Genomic DNA, 26,553 nt, shown 5'->3' with positions numbered 1-26,553 from the left:
TTCTGGCAGCTCCCCCTTCCCCCACAAAATGTTCTGCCACCCCTCCGTGACGTCCTTTACTCTGATTTAGGTTTCTCGAATTGAAAAACTGTGAAGGGCCACACCAATAGTACGGGCTTTGTTAATTTATAAAGAGCTGATGTTTTAAAAGGCTGTTGAAGTGAGTGTGGTGGGGGAACAGACGACCTGAGCCAGATTGAAAGGGTCTGTTGTCTAACAGTGCTGTTTCTCGTTGTGCAGATTGAGCTCACTTCACATAGGGCTGTGGCGACAGCCAGCCCTGCTCGATTTCAGCACCAAAAGAAGTTGTTTGAAAACTGGGGCAGCTTTTCTTTCAAAGTCTGTCGTATACACGACACACACAGATGTTTGACCTTGGTGTGCAGAAAAAACATGAAAGCACAGGGAGAGAGAAAGTGATGGTCCCAATCACTGAACAGAGCCTCGATGTAATGCTGCAGTGCCCACAATCACCAGCTAGGGGCTGGCAGCTCACTGCCAACACCTGAAGGCCTGGCATAACATCCTAATTCTCAATTTGAAAACCAATTCTCCCCTCCTCAAAGCACAGAGAGAGAGATATAGACTGGGGATAGAGAGCGACATACACATAGGCAAACGCAGAGACAGAACAATTAAGAGAGTCACACGGGCAGACAGAGCAAGATATATATTGTATATGCATACAGGCAAGCAGAGACATTGGCCCAAGTCTGGTGATTTGCTCTCAAGTCGCCAACAGTATTTCAAGGTGCACAGTCTGCATGAGATAAACATCATTGCAGCCAGGGATCTGACCAGTGTTCAGAGCCAATATCCAGTGCTGTACAGCAGGGACCTTCTTACGTGTAGCGTGACATGAACCCAAGATCCCAGTTGAGGCCGTCCTCATGGGTGCGGAACTTGGCTATCAATTTCTGCTCGACGATTTTGCGTTGTCGTGTGTCTCGAAGGCTGCCTTGGAGTACGCTTACCCGAAGGTCGGTGGCTGAATGTCCTTGACTGACCATGCAGACGCTGCGACAACGGATGAACGGACACCGCGCAACAATCGCCAGACAGGAGGGTTCCCTTCCAGTCGGGGAACACTTCAGCAGTCAAGGACATTCAACCACCGACCTTCGGGTAAGCGTACTCCAAGGCGGCCTTCGAGATACACGACGACGCAAAATCGTCGAGCAGAAATTGACAGCCAAGTTCTGCACCCATGAGGACGGCCTCAACTGGGATCTTGGGTTCATGTCACGCGACACGTAACCCCACCAGTGAACAAAAGTTATCTGTTTTTAATATAACGGGTCATTTGCTGTCTTTCTCTTCCTTCCGGATGTTTCTATGTTTCTGCCTCTCTCTCTCTGTTTTTTTTTGGTTGTTTGTATATTCGGTGGCCCTGCAGGTAACACCTCTCTGTCTGAACACAATGATTGACTTGGCAATGGGCAGTTGGAAAGACTTTCTGTAATCACCAGGTATTGTTCTGTGATTTATAAGTGGGAAGGTTCGAGGATTGCATTTCCACATTCACCTGAGGAAGGAGGAAGCCTCCGAAAGCTTGTGAATTTCAAATAAAATTGTTGGACGAAAACTTGGTGTTGTAAAATTGTTTACAATTAACAGTTGGAAGCAGTGCCCAGCACAGTGAGTATCAGGGATACAGCATCAGGGAATTCTGCAGCTCAATGGAGCAGTGTCCTGGGCCACAGGAGGCGTGGGTGATGGATTTCAGTTCAGATTCCCACTTGGTGGGTGAATCGGTGATAAAAGGAGTTTGAGCATCAGTTCTGCAGGCCCTGTTCAACAAAGTACAATCACAGTTTCTGTGTTTAATCCGCATTCATCTCTCTCTCACACACACACTCTGCCGTTCAGGAACACTCACTGCTCTGAGTCCATAGAGACACCAGCATTCCCGGAAGTCTTGCATGTGACTGGGGGCAGACTCGCTGTGTGTGAGTTACCAAGTCTCTCGATAGTTACTGGGGGAAACTCGCTGTGTCTCAGTTACCGAGTCTCTCGATAGTTACTGGGGGCGGACTCGCTGTGTCTCAGTTACCGAGTCTCTCGATAGTTACTGGGGGCGGACTCGCTGTGTCTCAGTTACCGAGTCTCTCGATAGTTACTGGGGGCGGACTCGCTGTGTCTCAGTTACCGAGTCTCTCGATAGTTACTGGGGGCGGACTCGCTGCGTCTACGTTACCGAGTCTCTCGATAGTTACTGGGGGCGGACTCGCTGTGTCTCAGTTACCGAGTCTCTCGATAGTTACTGGGGACGGACTCGCTGCGTCTCAGTTACCGAGTCTCTCGATAGTTACTGGGGGCGGACTCGCTGTGTCTCAGTTACCGAGTCTCTCGATAGTTACTGGGGGCGGACTCGCTGTGTCTCAGTTACCGAGTCTCTCGATAGTTACTGGGGGCGGACTCGCTGTGTCTCAGTTACCGAGTCTCTCGATAGTTACTGGGGACGGACTCGCTGTGTCTCAGTTACCGAGTCTCTCGATAGTTATTGGGGGCGGACTCGCTGTGTCTCAGTTACCGAGTCTCTCGATAGTTACTGGGGGCGGACTCGCTGTGACTCAGTTACCGAGTCTCTCGATAGTTACTGGGGGCGGACTCGCTGTGTCTCAGTTACCGAGTCTCTCGATAGTTACTGGGGGCGGACTCGCTGTGTCTCAGTTACCGAGTCTCTCGATAGTTACTGGGGGCGGACTCGCTGTGTCTCAGTTACCGAGTCTCTCGATAGTTACTGGGGACGGACTCGCTGTGTCTCAGTTACCGAGTCTCTCGATAGTTACTGGGGACGGACTCGCTGTGTCTCAGTTACCGAGTCTCTCGATAGTTACTGGGGACGGACTCGCTGTGTCTCAGTTACCGAGTCTCTCGATAGTTACTGGGGGTGGACTCGCTGTGTCTCAGTTACCGTGTCTCTCGATAGTTACTGGGGGCTGACTCGCTGTGTCTCAGTTACCGAGTCTCTCGATAGTTACTGGGGGCGGACTCGCTGTGTCTCAGTTACCGAGTCTCTCGATAGTTACTGGGGGCGGACTCGCTGTGTCTCAGTTACCGAGTCTCTCGATAGTTACTGGGGGCGGACTCGCTGTGTCTCAGTTACCGAGTCTCTCGATAGTTACTGGGGACGGACTCGCTGTGTCTCAGTTACCGAGTCTCTAGATAGTTACTGGGGGCGGACTCGCACTGTCTCAGTTACCGACTCTCTCGATAGTTACTGGGGGCGGACTCGCTGTGTCTCAGTTACCGAGTCTCTCGATAGTTACTGGGGGCGGACTCGCTGTGTCTCAGTTACCGAGTCTCTCGATAGTTACTGGGGGCGGACTCGCTGTGTCTCAGTTACCGAGTCTCTCGATAGTTACTGGGGGCGGACTCGCTGTGTCTCAGTTACCGAGTCTCTCGATAGTTACTGGGGGCGGACTCGCCGTGTCTCAGTTACCGAGTCTCTCGATAGTTACTGGGAGCGGACTCGCTGTGTCTCAGTTACCGAGTCTCTCGATAGTTACTGGGGACGGACTCGCTGTGTCTCAGTTACCGAGTCTCTCGATAGTTACTGGGGACGGACTCGCTGTGTCTCAGTTACCGAGTCTCTCGATAGTTACTGGGGGGGGACTCGCTGTGTCTCAGTTACCGAGTCTCTCGATAGTTACTGGGGGGGGACTCGCTGTGTCTCAGTTACCGAGTCTCTCGATAGTTACTGGGGACGGACTCGCTGTGTCTCAGTTACCGAGTCTCTCGATAGTTACTGGGGGGGGACTCGCTGTGTCTCAGTTACCGAGTCTCGATAGTTACTGGGGACGGACTCGCTGTGTCTCAGTTACCGAGTCTCTCGATAGTTACTGGGGACGGACTCGCTGTGTCTCAGTTACCGAGTCTCTCGATAGTTACTGGGGGCGGACTCGCTGTGTCTCAGTTACCGAGTCTCTCGATAGTTACTGGGGGCGGACTCGCTGTGTCTCAGTTACCGAGTCTCTCGATAGTTACTGGGGGCGGACTCGCTGTGTCTCAGTTACCGAGTCTCTCGATAGTTACTGGGGACGGACTCGCTGTGTCTCAGTTACCGAGTCTCTCGATTGTTACTGGGGACGGACTCGCTGTGTCTCAGTTACCGAGTCTCTCGATAGTTACTGGGGGCGGACTCGCTGTGTCTCAGTTACCGAGTCTCTCGATAGTTACTGGGGGCGGACTCGCTGTGTCTCAGTTACCGAGTCTCTCGATAGTTACTGGGGGCGGACTCGCTGTGTCTCAGTTACCGAGTCTCTCGATAGTTACTGGGGGCGGACTCGCTGTGTCTCAGTTACCGAGTCTCTCGATAGTTACTGGGGTGGACTCGCTGTGTCTCAGTTACCGAGTCTCTCGATAGTTACTGGGGGCGGACTCGCTGTGTCTCAGTTACCGAGTCTCTCGATAGTTACTGGGGGCGGACTCGCTGTGTCTCAGTTACCGAGTCTCTCGATAGTTACTGGGGGCGGACTCGCTGTGTCTCAGTTACTGAGTCTCTCGATAGTTACTGGGGGCGGACTCGCTGTGTCTCAGTTACCGAGTCTCTCGATAGTTACTGGGGGCGGACTCGCTGTGTCTCAGTTACCGAGTCGCTCGATAGTTACTGGGGACGGACTCGCCGTGTCTCAGTTACCGAGTCTCTCGATAGTTACTGGGGGCGGACTCGCCGTGTCTCAGTTACCGAGTCTCTCGATAGTTACTGGGGGCGGACTCGCTGTGTCTCAGTTACCGAGTCTCTCGATAGTTACTGGGGACGGACTCGCCGTGTCTCAGTTACCGAGTCTCTCGATAGTTACTGGGGGCGGACTCGCTGTGTCTCAGTTACCGAGTCTCTCGATAGTTACTGGGGGCGGACTCGCTGTGTCTCAGTTACCGAGTCTCTCGATAGTTACTGGGGGCGGACTCGCTGTGTCTCAGTTACCGAGTCTCTCGATAGTTACTGGGGGCGGACTCCCAGTGTCTCAGTTACCGAGTCTCTCGATAGTTACTGGGGACGGACTCGCTGTGTCTCAGTTACCGAGTCTCTCGATAGTTACTGGGGGCGGACTCGCTGTGTCTCAGTTACCGAGTCTCTCGATAGTTACTGGGGGCGGACTCGCTGTGTCTCAGTTACCGAGTCTCTCGATAGTTACTGGGGGCGGACTCGCTGTGTCTCAGTTACCGAGTCTCTCGATAGTTACTGGGGGCGGACTCGCTGTGTCTCAGTTACCGAGTCTCTAGATAGTTACTGGGGGCGGACTCGCACTGTCTCAGTTACCGACTCTCTCGATAGTTACTGGGGGCGGACTCGCTGTGTCTCAGTTACCGAGTCTCTCGATAGTTACTGGGGGCGGACTCGCTGTGTCTCAGTTACCGAGTCTCTCGATAGTTACTGGGGGCGGACTCGCCGTGTCTCAGTTACCGAGTCTCTCGATAGTTACTGGGGGCGGACTCGCTGTGTCTCAGTTACCGAGTCTCTCGATAGTTACTGGGGGCGGACTCGCTGTGTCTCAGTTACCGAGTCTCTCGATAGTTACTGGGGGCGGAGTCGCTGTGTCTCAGTTACCGAGTCTCTCGATAGTTACTGGGGGCGGACTCGCTGTGTCTCAGTTACCGAGTCTCTCGATAGTTACTGGGGTGGACTCGCTGTGTCTCAGTTACCGAGTCTCTCGATAGTTACTGGGGGCGGACTCGCTGTGTCTCAGTTACCGAGTCTCTCGATAGTTACTGGGGGCGGACTCGCTGTGTCTCAGTTACCGAGTCTCTCGATAGTTACTGGGGGCGGACTCGCTGTGTCTCAGTTACTGAGTCTCTCGATAGTTACTGGGGGCGGACTCGCTGTGTCTCAGTTACCGAGTCTCTCGATAGTTACTGGGGGCGGACTCGCTGTGTCTCAGTTACCGAGTCGCTCGATAGTTACTGGGGACGGACTCGCCGTGTCTCAGTTACCGAGTCTCTCGATAGTTACTGGGGGCGGACTCGCCGTGTCTCAGTTACCGAGTCTCTCGATAGTTACTGGGGGCGGACTCGCTGTGTCTCAGTTACCGAGTCTCTCGATAGTTACTGGGGACGGACTCGCCGTGTCTCAGTTACCGAGTCTCTCGATAGTTACTGGGGGCGGACATGCTGTGTCTCAGTTACCGAGTCTCTCGATAGTTACTGGGGGCGGACTCGCTGTGTCTCAGTTACCGAGTCTCTCGATAGTTACTGGGGGCGGACTCGCTGTGTCTCAGTTACCGAGTCTCTCGATAGTTACTGGGGGCGGACTCCCAGTGTCTCAGTTACCGAGTCTCTCGATAGTTACTGGGGACGGACTCGCTGTGTCTCAGTTACCGAGTCTCTCGATAGTTACTGGGGGCGGACTCGCTGTGTCTCAGTTACCGAGTCTCTCGATAGTTACTGGGGGCGGACTCGCTGTGTCTCAGTTACCGAGTCTCTCGATAGTTACTGGGGGCGGACTCGCTGTGTCTCAGTTACCGAGTCTCTCGATAGTTACTGGGGGCGGACTCGCTGTGTCTCAGTTACCGAGTCTCTAGATAGTTACTGGGGGCGGACTCGCACTGTCTCAGTTACCGACTCTCTCGATAGTTACTGGGGGCGGACTCGCTGTGTCTCAGTTACCGAGTCTCTCGATAGTTACTGGGGGCGGACTCGCTGTGTCTCAGTTACCGAGTCTCTCGATAGTTACTGGGGGCGGACTCGCCGTGTCTCAGTTACCGAGTCTCTCGATAGTTACTGGGGGCGGACTCGCTGTGTCTCAGTTACCGAGTCTCTCGATAGTTACTGGGGGCGGACTCGCCGTGTCTCAGTTACCGAGTCTCTCGATAGTTACTGGGGGCGGACTCGCCGTGTCTCAGTTACCGAGTCTCTCGATAGTTACTGGGAGCGGACTCGCTGTGTCTCAGTTACCGAGTCTCTCGATAGTTACTGGGGACGGACTCGCTGTGTCTCAGTTACCGAGTCTCTCGATAGTTACTGGGGACGGACTCGCTGTGTCTCAGTTACCGAGTCTCTCGATAGTTACTGGGGGGGGACTCGCTGTGTCTCAGTTACCGAGTCTCTCGATAGTTACTGGGGGCGGACTCGCCGTGTCTCAGTTACCGAGTCTCTCGATAGTTACTGGGGACGGACTCGCTGTGTCTCAGTTACCGAGTCTCTCGATAGTTACTGGGGGGGGACTCGCTGTGTCTCAGTTACCGAGTCTCGATAGTTACTGGGGACGGACTCGCTGTGTCTCAGTTACCGAGTCTCTCGATAGTTACTGGGGACGGACTCGCTGTGTCTCAGTTACCGAGTCTCTCGATAGTTACTGGGGGCGGACTCGCTGTGTCTCAGTTACCGAGTCTCTCGATAGTTACTGGGGGCGGACTCGCTGTGATTCAGTTACCGAGTCTCTCGATAGTTACTGGGGGCGGACTCGCTGTGTCTCAGTTACCGAGTCTCTCGATAGTTACTGGGGGCGGACTCGCTGTGTCTCGGTTACCGAGTCTCTCGATAGTTACTGGGGGCGGACTCGCTGTGTCTCAGTTACCGAGTCTCTCGATAGTTACTGGGGGCGGACTCGCTGTGATTCAGTTACCGAGTCTCTCGATAGTTACTGGGGGCGGACTCGCTGTGTCTCAGTTACCGAGTCTCTCGATAGTTACTGGGGGCGGACTCGCTGTGTCTCAGTTACCGAGTCTCTCGATAGTTACTGGGGGCGGACTCGCTGTGTCTCAGTTACCGAGTCTCTCGATAGTTACTGGGGGCGGACTCGCTGTGATTCAGTTACCGAGTCTCTCGATAGTTACTGGGGGCGGACTCGCTGTGTCTCAGTTACCGAGTCTCTCGATAGTTACTGGGGGCGGACTCGCTGTGTCTCAGTTACCGAGTCTCTCGATAGTTACTGGGGACGGACTCGCTGTGTCTCAGTTACCGAGTCTCTCGATAGTTACTGGGGGCGGACTCGCTGTGTCTCAGTTACCGAGTCTCTCGATAGTTACTGGGGGCGGACTCGCTGTGTGTCAGTTACCGAGTCACTCGATAGTTACTGGGGGCGGACTCGCTGTGTCTCAGTTACCGAGTCTCTCGATAGTTACTGGGGGCGGACTCGCTGTGTCTCAGTTACCGAGTCTCTCGATAGTTACTGGGGGCGGACTCGCTGTGTCTCAGTTACCGAGTCTCTCGATAGTTACTGGGGACGGACTCGCTGTGTCTCAGTTACCGAGTCTCTCGATAGTTACTGGGGGCGGACTCGCTGTGTGTCAGTTACCGAGTCTCTCGATAGTTACTGGGGGCGGACTCGCTGTGTCTCAGTTACCGAGTCTCTCGATAGTTACTGGGGGCGGACTCGCTGTGTCTCAGTTACCGAGTCTCTCGATAGTTACTGGGGACGGACTCGCTGTGTCTCAGTTACCGAGTCTCTCGATAGTTACTGGGGACGGACTCGCTGTGTCTCAGTTACCGAGTCTCTCGATAGTTACTGGGGGCGGACCCGCTGTGTCTCAGTTACCGAGTCTCTCGATAGTTACTGGGGGCGGACTCGCTGTGTCTCAGTTACCGAGTCTCTCGATAGTTACTGGGGGCGGACTCGCTGTGTCTCAGTTACCGAGTCTCTCGACAGTTACTGGGGGCGGACTCGCTGTGTCTCAGTTACCGAGTCTCTCGATAGTTACTGGGGGCGGACTCGCTGTGTCTCAGTTACCGAGTCTCTCGATAGTTACTGGGGGCGGACTCGCTGTGTCTCAGTTACCGAGTCTCTCGATAGTTACCGGGGGCGGACTCGCTGTGTCTCAGTTACCGAGTCTCTCGATAGTTACCGGGGTCGGACTCGCTGTGTCTCAGTTACCGAGTCTCTCGATAGTTACTGGGGGCGGACTCGCTGTGTCTCAGTTACCGAGTCACTCGATAGTTACTGGGGGCGGACTCGCTGTGTGTCAGTTACCGAGTCTCTCGATAGTTACTGGGGACGGACTCGCCGTGTCTCAGTTACCGAGTCTCTCGATAGTTACTGGGGGCGGACTCGCTGTGTCTCAGTTACCGAGTCTCTCGATAGTTACTGGGGGCGGACTCGCTGTGTCTCAGTTACCGAGTCTCTCGATAGTTACTGGGGACGGACTCGCTGTGTCTCAGTTACCGAGTCTCTCGATAGTTACTGGGGGCGGACTCGCTGTGTCTCAGTTACCGAGTCTCTCGATAGTTACTGGGGGCGGACTCGCTGTGTCTCAGTTACCGAGTCTCTCGATAGTTACTGGGGATGGACTCGCTGTGTCTCAGTTACCGAGTCTCTCGATAGTTACTGGGGGCGGACTCGCTGTGTCTCAGTTACCGAGTCTCTCGATAGTTACTGGGGACGGACTAGCTGTGTCTCAGTTACCGAGTCTCTCGATAGTTACTGGGGGCGGACTCGCTGTGTGTCAGTTACCGAGTCTCTCGATAGTTACTGGGGGCGGACTCGCTGTGTCTCAGTTACCGAGTCTCTCGATAGTTACTGGGGGCGGACTCGCCGTGTCTCAGTTACCGAGTCTCTCGATAGTTACTGGGGACGGACTCGCTGTGTCTCAGTTACCGAGTCTCTCGATAGTTACTGGGGGCGGACTCGCTGTGTCTCAGTTACCGAGTCTCTCGATAGTTACTGGGGGCGGACTCGCTGTGTCTCAGTTACCGAGTCTCTCGATAGTTACTGGGGACGGACTCGCTGTGTCTCAGTTACCGAGTCTCTCGATAGTTACTGGGGGCGGACTCGCTGTGTCTCAGTTACCGAGTCCCTCGATAGTTACTGGGGGCGGACTCGCAGTGTCTCAGTTACCGAGTCTCTCGATAGTTACTGGGGGCGGACTCGCTGTGTGTCAGTTACCGAGTCTCTCGATAGTTACTGGGGGCTGACTCGCCGTGTCTCAGTTACCGAGTCTCTCGATAGTTACTGGGGGCGGACTCGCTGTGTCTCAGTTACCGAGTCTCTCGATAGTTACTGGGGGCGGACTCGCTGTGTCTCAGTTACCGAGTCTCTCGATAGTTACTGGGGATGGACTCGCCGTGTCTCAGTTACCGAGTCTCTCGATAGTTACTGGGGACGGACTCGCTGTGTCTCAGTTACCGAGTCTCTCGATAGTTACTGGGGGCGGACTCGCTGTGTGTCAGTTACCGAGTCTCTCGATAGTTACTGGGGGCGGACTCGCTGTGTCTCAGTTACCGAGTCTCTCGATAGTTACTGGGGGCGGACTCGCTGTGTCTCAGTTACCGAGTCTCTCGAAAGTTACCGGGGGCGGACTCGCTGTGTCTCAGTTACCGAGTCTCTCGATAGTTACTGGGGGCGGACTCGCTGTGTCTCAGTTACCGAGTCACTCGATAGTTACTGGGGGCGGACTCGCTGTGTCTCAGTTACCGAGTCTCTCGATAGTTACTGGGGGCGGACTCGCTGTGTCTCAGTTACCGAGTCTCTCGATAGTTACTGGGGACGGACTCGCTGTGTGTCAGTTACCGAGTCTCTCGATAGTTACTGGGGGCGGACTCGCTGTGTCTCAGTTACCGAGTCTCTCGATAGTTACTGGGGACGGACTCGCTGTTTCTCAGTTACCGAGTCTCTCGATAGTTACTGGAGGCGGACTCGCTGTGTCTCAGTTACCGAGTCTCTCGATAGTTACTGGGGACGGACTCGCTGTGTCTCAGTTACCGAGTCTCTCGATAGTTACTGGGGACGGACTCGCTGTGTCTCAGTTACCGAGTCTCTCGATAGTTACTGGGGGCGGACTCGCTGTGTCTCAGTTACCGAGTCTCTCGATAGTTCCTGGGGACGGACTCGCTGTGTCTCAGTTACCGAGTCTCTCGATAGTTACTGGGGGCGGACTCGCTGTGTCTCAGTTACCGAGTCTCTCGATAGTTACTGGGGGCGGACTCGCTGTGTCTCAGTTACCGAGTCTCTCGATAGTTACTGGGGGCGGACTCGCTGTGTGTCAGTTACCGAGTCTCTCGAGAGTTACTGGGGACGGACTCGCTGTGTCTCAGTTACCGAGTCTCTCGATAGTTACTGGGGGCGGACTCGCTGTGTCTCAGTTACCGAGTCTCTCGATAGTTACTGGGGGCGGACTCGCTGTGTCTCAGTTACCGAGTCTCTCGATAGTTACTGGGGACGGACTCGCTGTGTCTCAGTTACCGAGTCTCTCGATAGTTACTGGGGACGGACTCGCTGTGTCTCAGTTACCGAGTCTCTCGATAGTTACTGGGGACGGACTCGCTGTGTCTCAGTTACCGAGTCTCTCGATAGTTACTGGGGGCGGACTCGCTGTGTCTCAGTTACCGAGTCTCTCGATAGTTACTGGGGACGGACTCGCTGTGTCTCAGTTACCGAGTCTCTCGATAGTTACTGGGGGCGGACTCGCTGTGTCTCAGTTACCGAGTCTCTCGATAGTTACTGGGGGCGGACTCGCTGTGTCTCAGTTACCGAGTCTCTCGATAGTTACTGGGGACGGACTCGCTGTGTCTCAGTTACCGAGTCTCTCGATAGTTACTGGGGGCGGACTCGCTGTGTCTCAGTTACCGAGTCTCTCGATAGTTACTGGGGACGGACTCGCTGTGTCTCAGTTACCGAGTCTCTCGATAGTTACTGGGGGCGGACTCGCTGTGTCTCAGTTACCGAGTCGATAGTTACTGGGGGCGGACTCGCTGTGTCTCAGTTACCGAGTCTCTCGATAGTTACTGGGGACGGACTCGCTGTGTCTCAGTTACCGAGTCTCTCGATAGTTACTGGGGGCGGACTCGCTGTGTCTCAGTTACCGAGTCTCTCGATAGTTACTGGGGGCGGACTCGCTGTGTCTCAGTTACCGAGTCTCTCGATAGTTACTGGGGGCGGACTCGCCGTGTCTCAGTTACCGAGTCTCTCGATAGTTACTGGGGGCGGACTCGCTGTGTCTCAGTTACCGAGTCTCTCGATAGTTACTGGGGACGGACTCGCCGTGTCTCAGTTACCGAGTCTCTCGATAGTTACTGGGGGCGGACTCGCCGTGTCTCAGTTACCGAGTCTCTCGATAGTTACTGGGGACGGACTCGCCGTGTCTCAGTTACCGAGTCTCTCGATAGTTACTGGGGGCGGACTCGCCGTGTCTCAGTTACCGAGTCTCTCGATAGTTACTGGGGGCGGACTCGCTGTGTCTCAGTTACCGAGTCTCTCGATAGTTACTGTGCCGGACTCGCTGTGTCTCAGTTACCGAGTCTCTCGATAGTTACTGGGGACGGACTCGCTGTGTCTCAGTTACCGAGTCTCTCGATAGTTACTGGGGGCGGACTCGCTGTGTCTCAGTTACCGAGTCTCTCGATAGTTACTGGGGGCGGACTCGCTGTGTCAGTTACCGAGTCTCTCGATAGTTACTGGGGACGGACTCGCTGTGTCTCAGTTACCGAGTCTCTCGATAGTTACTGGGGGCGGACTCGCTGTGTCTCAGTTACCGAGTCTCTCGAGAGTTACTGGGGGCGGACTCGCTGTGTCTCAGTTACCGAGTCTCTCGATAGTTACTGGGGGCGGACTCGCTGTGTCTCAGTTCCCGAGTCTCTCGATAGTTACTGGGGGCGGACTCGCTGAGTCTCAGTTACCGAGTCTCTCGATAGTTACTGGGGGCGGACTCGCTGTGTCTCAGTTACCGAGTCTCTCGATAGTTACTGGGGGCGGACTCGCTGTGTCTCAGTTACCGAGTCTCTCGATAGTTACTGGGGGCGGACTCGCTGTGTCTCAGTTACCGAGTCTCTCGATAGTTACTGGGGGCGGACTCGCTGTGTCTCAGTTACCGAGTCTCTCGATAGTTACTGGGGGCGGACTCGCCGTGTCTCAGTTACCGAGTCTCTCGATAGTTACTGGGGACGGACTCGCTGTGTCTCAGTTACCGAGTCTCTCGATAGTTACTGGGGGCGGACTCGCCGTGTCTCAGTTACCGAGTCTCTCGATAGTTACTGGGGACGGACTCGCTGTGTCTCAGTTACCGAGTCTCTCGATAGTTACTGGGGGCGGACTCGCTGTGTGTCAGTTACCGAGTCTCTCGATAGTTACTGGGGACGGACTCGCTGTGTCTCAGTTACCGAGTCTCTCGATAGTTACTGGGGGCGGACTCGCTGTGTCTCAGTTACCGAGTCTCTCGATAGTTACTGGGGGCGGACTCGCTGTGTCAGTTACCGAGTCTCTCGATAGTTACTGGGGACGGACTCGCTGTGTCTCAGTTACCGAGTCTCTCGATAGTTACTGGGGGCGGACTCGCTGTGTCTCAGTTACCGAGTCTCTCGAGAGTTACTGGGGGCGGACTCGCTGTGTCTCAGTTACCGAGTCTCTCGATAGTTACTGGGGGCGGACTCGCTGTGTCTCAGTTCCCGAGTCTCTCGATAGTTACTGGGGGCGGACTCGCTGAGTCTCAGTTACCGAGTCTCTCGATAGTTACTGGGGGCGGACTCGCTGTGTCTCAGTTACCGAGTCTCTCGATAGTTACTGGGGGCGGACTCGCTGTGTCTCAGTTACCGAGTCTCTCGATAGTTACTGGGGGCGGACTCGCTGTGTCTCAGTTACCGAGTCTCTCGATAGTTACTGGGGGCGGACTCGCTGTGTCTCAGTTACCGAGTCTCTCGATAGTTACTGGGGGCGGACTCGCTGTGTCTCAGTTACCGAGTCTCTCGATAGTTACTGGGGACCGACTCGCTGTGTCTCAGTTACCGAGTCTCTCGATAGTTACTGGGGGCGGACTCGCCGTGTCTCAGTTACCGAGTCTCTCGATAGTTACTGGGGACGGACTCGCTGTGTCTCAGTTACCGAGTCTCTCGATAGTTACTGGGGGCGGACTCGCTGTGTGTCAGTTACCGAGTCTCTCGATAGTTACTGGGGGCGGACTCGCTGTTTCTCAGTTACCGAGTCTCTCGATAGTTACTGGGGGCTGACTCGCTGTGTGTCAGTTACCGAGTCTCTCGATAGTTACTGGGGGCGGACTCGCTGTGTCTCAGTTACCGAGTCTCTCGATAGTTACTGGGGGCGGACTCGCTGTGTCTCAGTTACCGAGTCTCTCGATAGTTACTGGGGGCGGACTCGCTGTGTCTCAGTTACCGAGTCTCTCGATAGTTACTGGGGGCGGACTCGCTGTGTCTCAGTTACCGAGTCTCTCGATAGTTACTGGGGACGGACTCGCTGTGTCTCAGTTACCGAGTCTCTCGATAGTTACTGGGGACGGACTCGCTGTGTCTCAGTTACCGAGTCTCTCGATAGTTACTGGGGGCGGACTCGCTGTGTCTCAGTTACCGAGTCTCTCGATAGTTACTGGGGGCTGACTCGCTGTGTGTCAGTTACCGAGTCTCTCGATAGTTACTGGGGGCGGACTCGCTGTGTCTCAGTTACCGAGTCTCTCGATAGTTACTGGGGGCGGACTCGCTGTGTCTCAGTTACCGAGTCTCTCGATAGTTACTGGGGGCGGACTCGCTGTGTGTCAGTTACCGACTTAATCGATAGTTACCGGGGGCGGACTCGCTGTGTCTCAGTTTCGAGTCTCTCGATTGTTACTGGGGACGGACTCGCTGTGTCTCAGTTACCGAGTCTCTCGATAGTTACTGGGGGCGGACTCGCTGTGTCTCAGTTACCGAGTCTCTCGATAGTTACTGGGGGCGGACTCGCTGTGTCTCAGTTACCGAGTCTCTCGATAGTTACTGGGGGCGGACTCGCTGTGTCTCAGTTACCGAGTCTCTCGATAGTTACTGGGGGCGGACTCGCTGTGTCTCAGTTACCGAGTCTCTCGATAGTTACTGGGGGCGGACTCGCTGTGTCTCAGTTACCGAGTCTCTCGATAGTTACTGGGGACGGACTCGCTGTGTCTCAGTTACCGAGTCTCTCGATAGTTACTGGGGACGGACTCGCTGTGTCTCAGTTACCGAGTCTCTCGATAGTTACTGGGGGCGGACTCGCTGTGTCTCAGTTACCGAGTCTCTCGATAGTTACTGGGGGCTGACTCGCTGTGTGTCAGTTACCGAGTCTCTCGATAGTTACTGGGGGCGGACTCGCTGTGTCTCAGTTACCGAGTCTCTCGATAGTTACTGGGGGCGGACTCGCTGTGTCTCAGTTACCGAGTCTCTCGATAGTTACTGGGGGCGGACTCGCTGTGTGTCAGTTACCGACTTAATCGATAGTTACCGGGGGCGGACTCGCTGTGTCTCAGTTTCGAGTCTCTCGATAGTTACTGGGGGCTGACTCGCTGTGTGTCAGTTACCGAGTCTCTCGATAGTTACTGGGGGCGGACTCGCTGTGTCTCAGTTACCGAGTCTCTCGATAGTTACTGGGGGCGGACTCGCTGTGTCTCAGTTACCGAGTCTCTCGATAGTTACTGGGGGCGGACTCGCTGTGTGTCAGTTACCGACTTAATCGATAGTTACCGGGGGCGGACTCGCTGTGTCTCAGTTTCGAGTCTCTCGATTGTTACTGGGGACGGACTCGCTGTGTCTCAGTTACCGAGTCTCTCGATAGTTACTGGGGGCGGACTCGCTGTGTCTCAGTTACCGAGTCTCTCGATAGTTACTGGGGACGGACTCGCTGTGTCTCAGTTACCGAGTCTCTCGATAGTTACTGGGGGCGGACTCGCTGTGTCTCAGTTACCGAGTCTCTCGATAGTTACTGGGGACGGACTCGCTGTGTCTCAGTTACCGAGTCTCTCGATAGTTACTGGGGACGGACTCGCTGTGTCTCAGTTACCGAGTCTCTCGATAGTTACTGGGGACGGACTCGCTGTGTCTCAGTTACCGAGTCTCTCGATAGTTACTGGGGGCGGACTCGCTGTGTCTCAGTTACCGAGTCTCTCGATAGTTACTGGGGACGGACTCGCTGTGTCTCAGTTACCGAGTCTCTCGATAGTTACTGGGGACGGACTCGCTGTGTCTCAGTTACCGAGTCTCTCGATAGTTACTGGGGGCGGACTCGCTGTGTCTCAGTTACCGAGTCTCTCGATAGTTACTGGGGGCGGACTCGCTGTGTCTCAGTTACCGAGTCTCTCGATAGTTACTGGGGGCGGACTCGCTGTGTGTCAGTTACCGAGTCTCTCGATAGTTACTGGGGACGGACTCGCCGTGTCTCAGTTACCGAGTCTCTCGATAGTTACTGGGGACGGACTCGCTGTGTCTCAGTTACCGAGTCTCTCGATAGTTACTGGGGGCGGACTCGCTGTATCTCAGTTACCGAGTCTCTCGATAGTTACTGGGGGCGGACTCGCTGTGTGTCAGTTACCGAGTCTCTCGATAGTTACTGGGGGCGGACTCGCTGTGTCTCAGTTACCGAGTCTCTCGATAGTTACTGGGGGTGGACTCGCTGTATCTCAGTTACCGAGTCACTCGATAGTTACTGGGGGCGGACTCGCTGTGTCTCAGTTACCGAGTCTCTCGATAGTTACTGGGGACGGACTCGCTGTGTCTCAGTTACCGAGTCTCTCGATAGTTACCGGGGGCGGACTCGCTGTGTCTCAGTTACCGAGTCTCTCGATAGTTACTGGGGGCGGACTCGCTGTGTCTCAGTTACCGAGTCTCTCGATAGTTACTGGGGGCGGACTCGCTGTGTCTCAGTTACCGAGTCTCTCGATAGTTCCTGGGGGCGGACTCGCTGTGTCTCAGTTACCGAGTCTCTCGATAGTTACTGGGGGCGGACTCGCTGTGTCTCAGTTACCGAGTCTCTCGATAGTTCCTGGGGGCGGACTCGCTGTGTCTCAGTTACCGAGTCTCTCGATAGTTACTGGGGGCGGACTCGCTGTGTCTCAGTTACCGAGTCTCTCGATAGTTCCTGGGGGCGGACTCGCTGTGTCTCAGTTACCGAGTCTCTCGATCGTTACTCGGGGGCGGAATCACCCCCAGTCGCTAGATTCAATTGGTCCCTGAAGGTGGGGCAGGCCTGACTCATCTGAGTCTCAACTGTAGAAATACAGGGGCCTGTCAGTGCGGACAGGACGGTGTGAGGACAACACAGTGTGCTGAGAGTTCGGTGCGTGTTGAAGTTTGGTAAAGTGGGGGAAGGAGGTGCTGCTTTGCCTTGCTTTTCCTGCAGAGCGGTCGTGGACCTGAGAGCGGTGAGCGGCGGTAAAGAGCGAGACCAGAGCGGGGATAAAAACAGCGCGGAGAGAGCGAGAGTTCAGTCGGTGAGCGGCGGTAAACAGCGAGACCAGAGCAGGGATAAAAACAGCGCGGAGAGAGCGAGAGTTCAGTCGGTGAGCGGCGGTAAACAGCGAGACCAGAGCAGGGATAAAAACAGCGCGGAGAGAGCGAGAGTCCAGTCGGTGAGCGGCGGTAAAGAGCGAGACCAGAGTGGGGATAAAAACAGCGCGGAGAGAGCAAGAGTCCAGTCGGTGAGCGGCGGGAGAGAGCGAGACCAGAGCGGGGATATAAACAGCGCGGAGAGAGCGAGAGTCCAGTCGGTGAGCGGCGGGAGAGAGCGAGACCAGAGCGGGGATATAAACAGCGCGGAGAGAGCGAGACCAGAGCGGGGATATAAACAGCGCGGAGAGAGCGAGAGCAGAGCGGGGATATAAACAGCGCGGAGAGAGCGAGACCAGAGCGGGGATATAAACAGTGCGGAGAGAGCGAGACCAGAGCGGGGATATAAACAGCGCGGAGAGAGCGAGAGTTCAGTCGGTGAGCGGCGGGAGAGAGCGAGACCGGAGCGGGGATATAAACAGCGCGGAGAGAGCGAGACCAGAGCGGGGATATGAACAGCGCGGAGAGAGCGAGACCAGAGCGGGGATATGAACAGCGCAGAGAGAGCGAGACCAGAGCGGGGATATAAACAGCGCGGAGAGAGCGAGACCGGAGCGGGGATATGAACAGCGCGGAGAGAGCGAGACCAGAGCGGGGATATAAACAGCGCGGAGAGAGCGAGACCAGAGCGGGGATATGAACAGCGCGGAGAGAGCGAGACCGGAGCGGGGATATAAACAGCGCGGAGAGAGCGAGACCGGAGCGGGGATATAAACAGCGCGGAGAGAGCGAGACCGGAGCGGGGATATAAACAGCGCGGAGAGAGCGAGACCAGAGCGGGGATATAAACAGCGCGGAGAGAGCGAGACCGGAGCGGGGATATAAACAGCGCGGAGAGAGCGAGACCGGAGCGGGGATATAAACAGCGCAGAGAGAGCGAGAGCGGAGCGGGGATATAAACAGCGCGGAGAGAGCGAGAGCGGAGCGGGGATATAAACAGCGCGGAGAGAGCGAGAGCGGAGCGGGGATATAAACAGCGCGGAGAGAGCGAGACCGGAGCGGGGATATAAACAGCGCGGAGAGAGCGAGACCGGAGCGGGGATATAAACAGCGCGGAGAGAGCGAGACCGGAGCGGGGATATAAACAGAGCGGAGAGAGCGAGACCAGAGCGGGGATATAAACAGCGCGGAGAGAGCGAGACCAGAGCGGGGATATAAACAGCGCGGAGAGAGCGAGACCAGAGCGGGGATATAAACAGCGCGGAGAGAGCGAGACCAGAGCGGGGATATAAACAGCGCGGAGAGAGCGAGAGCAGAGCGGGGATATAAACAGAGCGGAGAGAGCGAGAGCAGAGCGGGGATATAAACAGCGCGGAGAGAGCGAGACCAGAGCGGGGATATAAACAGCGCGGAGAGAGCGAGAGCAGAGCGGGGATATGAACAGCGCGGAGAGAGCGAGACCAGAGCGGGGATATAAACAGCGCGGAGAGAGCGAGAGCAGAGCGGGGATATAAACAGCGCGGAGAGAGCGAGAGCAGAGCGGGGATATAAACAGCGCGGAGAGAGCGAGACCGGAGCGGGGATATAAACAGCGCGGAGAGAGCGAGACCGGAGCGGGGATATAAACAGCGCGGAGAGAGCGAGACCGGAGCGGGGATATAAACAGCGCGGAGAGAGCGAGACCGGAGCGGGGATATAAACAGCGCGGAGAGAGCGAGACCGGAGCGGGGATATAAACAGCGCGGAGAGAGCGAGACCGGAGCGGGGATATGAACAGCGCGGAGAGAGCGAGACCGGAGCGGGGATATACACAGCGCGGAGAGAGCGAGACCGGAGCGGGGATATAAACAGCGCGGAGAGAGCGAGACCGGAGCGGGGATATAAACAGCGCGGAGAGAGCGAGACCGGAGCGGGGATATAAACAGCGCGGAGAGAGCGAGACCGGAGCGGGGATATAAACAGCGCGGAGAGATCGAGAGCAGAGCGGGGATATAAACAGCGCGGAGAGAGCGAGACCAGAGCGGGGATATAAACAGCGCGGAGAGAGCGAGACCGGAGCGGGGATATAAACAGCGCGGAGAGAGCGAGACCGGAGCGGGGATATAAACAGCGCGGAGAGAGCGAGACCGGAGCGGGGATATAAACAGCGCGGAGAGAGCGAGACCTGAGCGGGGATATAAACAGCGCGGAGAGAGCGAGACCAGAGCGGGGATATAAACAGCGCGGAGAGAGCGAGACCAGAGCGGGGATATAAACAGCGCGGAGAGAGCGAGACCGGAGCGGGGATATAAACAGCGCGGAGAGAGCGAGACCAGAGCGGGGATATAAACAGCGCGGAGAGAGCGAGACCAGAGCGGGGATATAAACAGCGCGGAGAGAGCGAGACCAGAGCGGGGATATACACAGCGCGGAGAGAGCGAGACCAGAGCGGGGATATACACAGCGCGGAGAGAGCGAGACCAGAGCGGGGATATAAACAGCGCGGAGAGAGCGAGACCAGAGCGGGGATATAAACAGCGCGGAGAGAGCGAGACCAGAGCGGGGATATAAACAGCGCGGAGAGAGCGAGACCAGAGCGGGGATATAAACAGCGCGGAGAGAGCGAGACCAGAGCGGGGATATAAACAGCGCGGAGAGAGCGAGACCGGAGCGGGGATATGAACAGCGCGGAGAGAGCGAGACCGGAGCGGGGATATAAACAGCGCGGAGAGAGCGAGAGCAGAGCGGGGATATGAACAGCGCGGAGAGAGCGAGACCGGAGCGGGGATATAAACAGAGCGGAGAGAGCGAGACCAGAGCGGGGATATAAACAGCGCGGAGAGAGCGAGACCAGAGCGGGGATATAAACAGCGCGGAGAGAGCGAGAGCAGAGCGGGGATATAAACAGCGCGGAGAGAGCGAGACCAGAGCGGGGATATACACAGCGCGGAGAGAGCGAGACCGGAGCGGGGATATAAACAGCGCGGAGAGAGCGAGACCGGAGCGGGGATATAAACAGCGCGGAGAGAGCGAGACCAGAGCGGGGATATAAACAGCGCGGAGAGAGCGAGACCAGAGCGGGGATATAAACAGCGCGGAGAGAGCGAGAGCAGAGCGGGGATATAAACAGAGCGGAGAGAGCGAGAGCAGAGCGGGGATATAAACAGCGCGGAGAGAGCGAGACCAGAGCGGGGATATAAACAGCGCGGAGAGAGCGAGAGCAGAGCGGGGATATGAACAGCGCGGAGAGAGCGAGACCAGAGCGGGGATATAAACAGCGCGGAGAGAGCGAGAGCAGAGCGGGGATATAAACAGCGCGGAGAGAGCGAGAGCAGAGCGGGGATATAAACAGCGCGGAGAGAGCGAGACCGGAGCGGGGATATAAACAGCGCGGAGAGAGCGAGACCGGAGCGGGGATATAAACAGCGCGGAGAGAGCGAGACCGGAGCGGGGATATAAACAGCGCGGAGAGAGCGAGACCGGAGCGGGAATATAAACAGCGCGGAGAGAGCGAGACCGGAGCGGGGATATGAACAGCGCGGAGAGAGCGAGACCGGAGCGGGGATATGAACAGCGCGGAGAGAGCGAGACCGGAGCGGGGATATACACAGCGCGGAGAGAGCGAGACCGGAGCGGGGATATAAACAGCGCGGAGAGAGCGAGACCAGAGCGGGGATATAAACAGCGCGGAGAGAGCGAGACCGGAGCGGGGATATAAACAGCGCGGAGAGAGCGAGACCGGAGCGGGGATATAAACAGCGCGGAGAGATCGAGAGCAGAGCGGGGATATAAACAGCGCGGAGAGAGCGAGACCAGAGCGGGGATATAAACAGCGCGGAGAGAGCGAGACCGGAGCGGGGATATAAACAGCGCGGAGAGAGCGAGACCGGAGCGGGGATATAAACAGCGCGGAGAGAGCGAGACCGGAGCGGGGATATAAACAGCGCGGAGAGAGCGAGACCTGAGCGGGGATATAAACAGCGCGGAGAGAGCGAGACCAGAGCGGGGATATAAACAGCGCGGAGAGAGCGAGACCGGAGCGGGGATATGAACAGCGCGGAGAGAGCGAGACCAGAGCGGGGATATACACAGCGCGGAGAGAGCGAGACCGGAGCGGGGATATACACAGCGCGGAGAGAGCGAGACCAGAGCGGGGATATAAACAGCGCGGAGAGAGCGAGACCAGAGCGGGGATATAAACAGCGCGGAGAGAGCGAGACCAGAGCGGGGATATACACAGCGCGGAGAGAGCGAGACCGGAGCGGGGATATACACAGCGCGGAGAGAGCGAGACCGGAGCGGGGATATAAACAGCGCGGAGAGAGCGAGACCAGAGCGGGGATATAAACAGCGCGGAGAGAGCGAGACCAGAGCGGGGATATAAACAGCGCGGAGAGAGCGAGACCAGAGCGGGGATATAAACAGCGCGGAGAGAGCGAGACCAGAGCGGGGATATAAACAGCGCGGAGAGAGCGAGACCAGAGCGGGGATATAAACAGCGCGGAGAGAGCGAGACCAGAGCGGGGATATAAACAGCGCGGAGAGAGCGAGAGCAGAGCGGGGATATAAACAGCGCGGAGAGAGCGAGAGCAGAGCGGGGATATAAACAGCGCGGAGAGAGCGAGAGCAGAGCGGGGATATAAACAGCGCGGAGAGAGCGAGACCGGAGCGGGGATATAAACAGCGCGGAGAGAGCGAGACCAGAGCGGGGATATAAACAGCGCGGAGAGAGCGAGACCGGAGCGGGGATATAAACAGCGCGGAGAGAGCGAGACCAGAGCGGGGATATGAACAGAGCGGAGAGAGCGAGACCAGAGCGGGGATATACACAGCGCGGAGAGAGCGAGACCAGAGCGGGGATATAAACAGCGCGGAGAGAGCGAGACCAGAGCGGGGATATAAACAGCGCGGAGAGAGCGAGACCAGAGCGGGGATATAAACAGCGCGGAGAGAGCGAGACCAGAGCGGGGATATAAACAGCGCGGAGAGAGCGAGACCAGAGCGGGGATATAAACAGCGCGGAGAGAGCGAGACCGGAGCGGGGATATGAACAGCGCGGAGAGAGCGAGACCGGAGCGGGGATATAAACAGCGCGGAGAGAGCGAGAGCAGAGCGGGGATATAAACAGCGCGGAGAGAGCGAGACCGGAGCGGGGATATGAACAGAGCGGAGAGAGCGAGACCGGAGCGGGGATATAAACAGCGCGGAGAGAGCGAGACCAGAGCGGGGATATAAACAGCGCGGAGAGAGCGAGACCAGAGCGGGGATATAAACAGCGCGGAGAGAGCGAGACCGGAGCGGGGATATAAACAGCGCGGAGAGAGCGAGACCGGAGCGGGGATATAAACAGCGCGGAGAGAGCGAGACCAGAGCGGGGATATAAACAGCGCGGAGAGAGCGAGACCAGAGCGGGGATATGAACAGCGCGGAGAGAGCGAGACCAGAGCGGGGATATAAACAGCGCGGAGAGAGCGAGAGCAGAGCGGGGATATAAACAGCGCGGAGAGAGCGAGACCAGAGCGGGGATATAAACAGCGCGGAGAGAGCGAGACCGGAGCGGGGATATAAACAGCGCGGAGAGAGCGAGACCGGAGCGGGGATATAAACAGCGCGGAGAGAGCGAGACCGGAGCGGGGATATAAACAGCGCGGAGAGATCGAGACCAGAGCGGGGATATAAACAGCGCGGAGAGAGCGAGACCGGAGCGGGGATATAAACAGCGCGGAGAGATCGAGACCAGAGCGGGGATATAAACAGCGCGGAGAGAGCGAGACCAGAGCGAGGATATAAACAGCGCGGAGAGAGCGAGACCAGAGCGGGGATATAAACAGCGCGGAGAGAGCGAGACCAGAGCGGGGATATAAACAGCGCGGAGAGAGCGAGACCAGAGCGGGGATATAAACAGCGCGGAGAGAGCGAGACCAGAGCGGGGATATACACAGCGCGGAGAGAGCGAGACCAGAGCGAGGATATAAACAGCGCGGAGAGAGCGAGACCAGAGCGGGGATATAAACAGCGCGGAGAGAGCGAGACCGGAGCGGGGATATAAACAGCGCGGAGAGAGCGAGACCAGAGCGGGGATATAAACAGCGCGGAGAGAGCGAGACCGGAGCGGGGATATGAACAGCGCGGAGAGAGCGAGACCAGAGCGGGGATATAAACAGCGCGGAGAGAGCGAGACCAGAGCGGGGATATGAACAGCGCGGAGAGAGCGAGACCAGAGCGGGGATATAAACAGCGCGGAGAGAGCGAGACCAGAGCGGGGATATAAACAGCGCGGAGAGAGCGAGACCAGAGCGGGGATATAAACAGCGCGGAGAGAGCGAGACCAGAGCGGGGATATAAACAGCGCGGAGAGAGCGAGACCAGAGCGGGGATATAAACAGCGCGGAGAGAGCGAGACCAGAGCGGGGATATAAACAGCGCGGAGAGAGCGAGACCGGAGCGGGGATATAAACAGCGCGGAGAGAGCGAGACCGGAGCGGGGATATAAACAGCGCGGAGAGAGCGAGACCAGAGCGGGGATATAAACAGCGCGGAGAGAGCGAGAGCAGAGCGGGGATATAAACAGCGCGGAGAGAGCGAGACCAGAGCGGGGATATAAACAGCGCGGAGAGAGCGAGACCAGAGCGGGGATATAAACAGCGCGGAGAGAGCGAGACCAGAGCGGGGATATAAACAGCGCGGAGAGAGCGAGACCAGAGCGGGGATATAAACAGCGCGGAGAGAGCGAGACCAGAGCGGGGATATAAACAGCGCGGAGAGAGTGAGACCAGAGCGGGGATATAAACAGCGCGGAGAGAGCGAGACCAGAGCGGGGATATAAACAGCGCGGAGAGAGTGAGACCAGAGCGGGGATATAAACAGCGCGGAGAGAGCGAGACCAGAGCGGGGATATAAACAGCGCGGAGAGAGCGAGACCAGAGCGGGGATATAAACAGCGCGGAGAGAGCGAGACCAGAGCGGGGATATAAACAGCGCGGAGAGAGCGAGACCGGAGCGGGGATATAAACAGCGCGGAGAGAGCGAGACCGGAGCGGGGATATACACAGCGCGGAGAGAGCGAGACCAGAGCTTACTCTGAGAGCGAGACTCTGAGACCAGCGGCAGAGTTCAGGGTGACGTCACCAGTCAGAAAGTGACGCGGCACAGGGGAGGCAGCTGATTGGTGAGTAGGTTCAGGTGAGTATTTCTACCATTTTACTGTAAGTAAAGTAATAAGAAAGGGAAGATCTGCAGGTTTTATAGCAGATAGTGTTTTTTTTTTAGTGAACCAAGGTCCCTAGTATAGTTAACATTTTCTAATTTCAACGTAATTTAAAAGGGGTAACTAAGCTAAGGCAAGTCATGGCAGCAGACCTCGCACCCGTGATATGCTCCTCCTGCAAGATGTGGGAAGTAATGGACACTACCAGTGTCCCTGCCGACCATGTGTGCAGGAAGTGTGTCCAGCTGCAGCTACTGACCGATCGTATCTCGGAGCTGGAGCTGCGGGTGGATTCACTGTGGAGCATCCGCGATGCAGAGAAACTCGTGGATAGCACGTTTAGCGAGTTGGTCACACCGCAGGTAAAGGGTATACAGGCAGGAAGTGAATGGGTGACCACCAGGAAGAGTAAGAGATGCAGGCAGGTAGTGCAGGGGTCCCCTGTGGCCATCCCCCTCTCAAACAGATATGCCACTTTGGATGCTGTTGGGGGGGATGACTTATCAGGGGAAGGCAGCAGCAGCCAACTTCCTGGCACCACGGGTAGCTCTGCTGCACAGGCTGGGAGGAAAAAGAGTGGCAGAGCTATAGTGATAGGGGACTCAATTGTAAGGGGAATAGACAGGCGTTTCTGCGGCCGCAACCGAGACTCCAGGATGGTGTGTTGCCTCCCTGGTGCAAGGATCAAGGATGTCTCGGAGCGGCAACAGAACATTTTGGAGGGGGAGGGCGAACAGCCAGCTGTCGTGGTGCACATAGGCACCAACGATATAGGTAAAAAAGGGGATGAGGTCCTAAAAGCAGAATATAGGGAGTTAGGAGGTAAATTAAAAAATAGGACCTCAAAGGTAGTAATCTCAGGATTGCTGCCAGTGCCACGTGCTAGTCAGAGTAGAAATAGGAGGATATTTCAAATGAATACGTGGCTAGAGGAATGGTGCAAGGGGGAGGGATTCAAATTCCTGGGACACTGGAAACGGTTCTGGGGGAGGTGGGACCAGTACAAACCGGATGGTCTGCACCTGGGCAGGGCCGGGACTGCTGTCCTAGGAGGAGTGTTTGCTAGTGCTGTTGGGGAGGGTTTAAACTAAAGTGGCAGGGGGTTGGGAACCTGAGCAGGGAGAGAGAGGAAAGCGTAACAGGAAGGGACAGAAGGTATGGAGTAATAGGTAAAGTGTTAAAAAAGGAAAAAGCAGGAACTAAGCGTCACAAAACAGATTTGAAAGTTCTTTATCTGAATGCACGTAGCATTCGTAATAAAATGGACAAGTTAACGGCACAAATAACTACGTATGGGTATGATCTTGTGGCCATTACAGAAACATGGCTGCAGGGTGACAACGACTGGGAATTAAATATGCCAGGGTATTTAACAATCAGGAAGGACAGGCAGGAAGGAAGGGGAGGTGGGGTGGCTATGTTAATAAAGGAAGGAATCACTGTAATACAGAGAAATGATATTGGGACAAAGCATCAAGATAATGAAACAGTTTGGGTGGAGATAAGGAATAATAAGGGGAAAAAAACATTAGTGGGCGTAGTATATAGGCCTCCTAATAGTTGCAACTCTGCTGGAAGAAGTATTAATCAGGAGATAGTCGGGGCATGTAATAAGGGAACAGCCATAATTATGGGGGATTTTAATTATCATATTAACTGGACAAATCAAATTGGGCAGAGCAGCCTTGAGGACGAGTTCATTGAGTGCATCAGGGATGGATTTCTTGAGCAGTATGTAACTGATCCTACAAGGGGGCAGGCAACCTTGGACCTGGTCCTGTGTAATGAGCCAGGATTAATTAATAATGTCCTAGTTAAGGATCCCCTTGGAACGAGCGACCACAACATGGTTGAATTCCATATCCAATTAGAGGGTGAGAAGGTTGATTCTCAAACAAGCGTACTGAGCTTGAATAAAGGAGACTATGATGGTATGAGAGCGGAATTGATTAAAGTGGACTGGGAAAATAGATTAAAGGGTAAGACGGTACATGAGCAGTGGTGTTCATTTAAGGAGTTATTTTACAACTTTCAAAATAAATATATTCCACTGAGGAAAAAAGGGTGCAAAAGAAATGACAGCCATCTGTGGCTAAGTAAAGAAATCAAGGATAGTATCCGACTAAAAACAAGGACATATAAGGTAGCCAAACTTAGTGGGAGGATAGAAGATTGGGAATTCTTCAAAAGACAGCAAAAAGTAACTAAAGGATTGATTA

This window comes from Heptranchias perlo, unplaced genomic scaffold (assembly GCF_035084215.1).
Source record: "Heptranchias perlo isolate sHepPer1 unplaced genomic scaffold, sHepPer1.hap1 HAP1_SCAFFOLD_131, whole genome shotgun sequence".
Lineage (NCBI taxonomy): Eukaryota > Metazoa > Chordata > Chondrichthyes > Hexanchiformes > Hexanchidae > Heptranchias > Heptranchias perlo.
The sequence above is the reverse complement of the archived record's forward strand: the minus strand, read 5'-3'. Positions refer to the sequence as shown.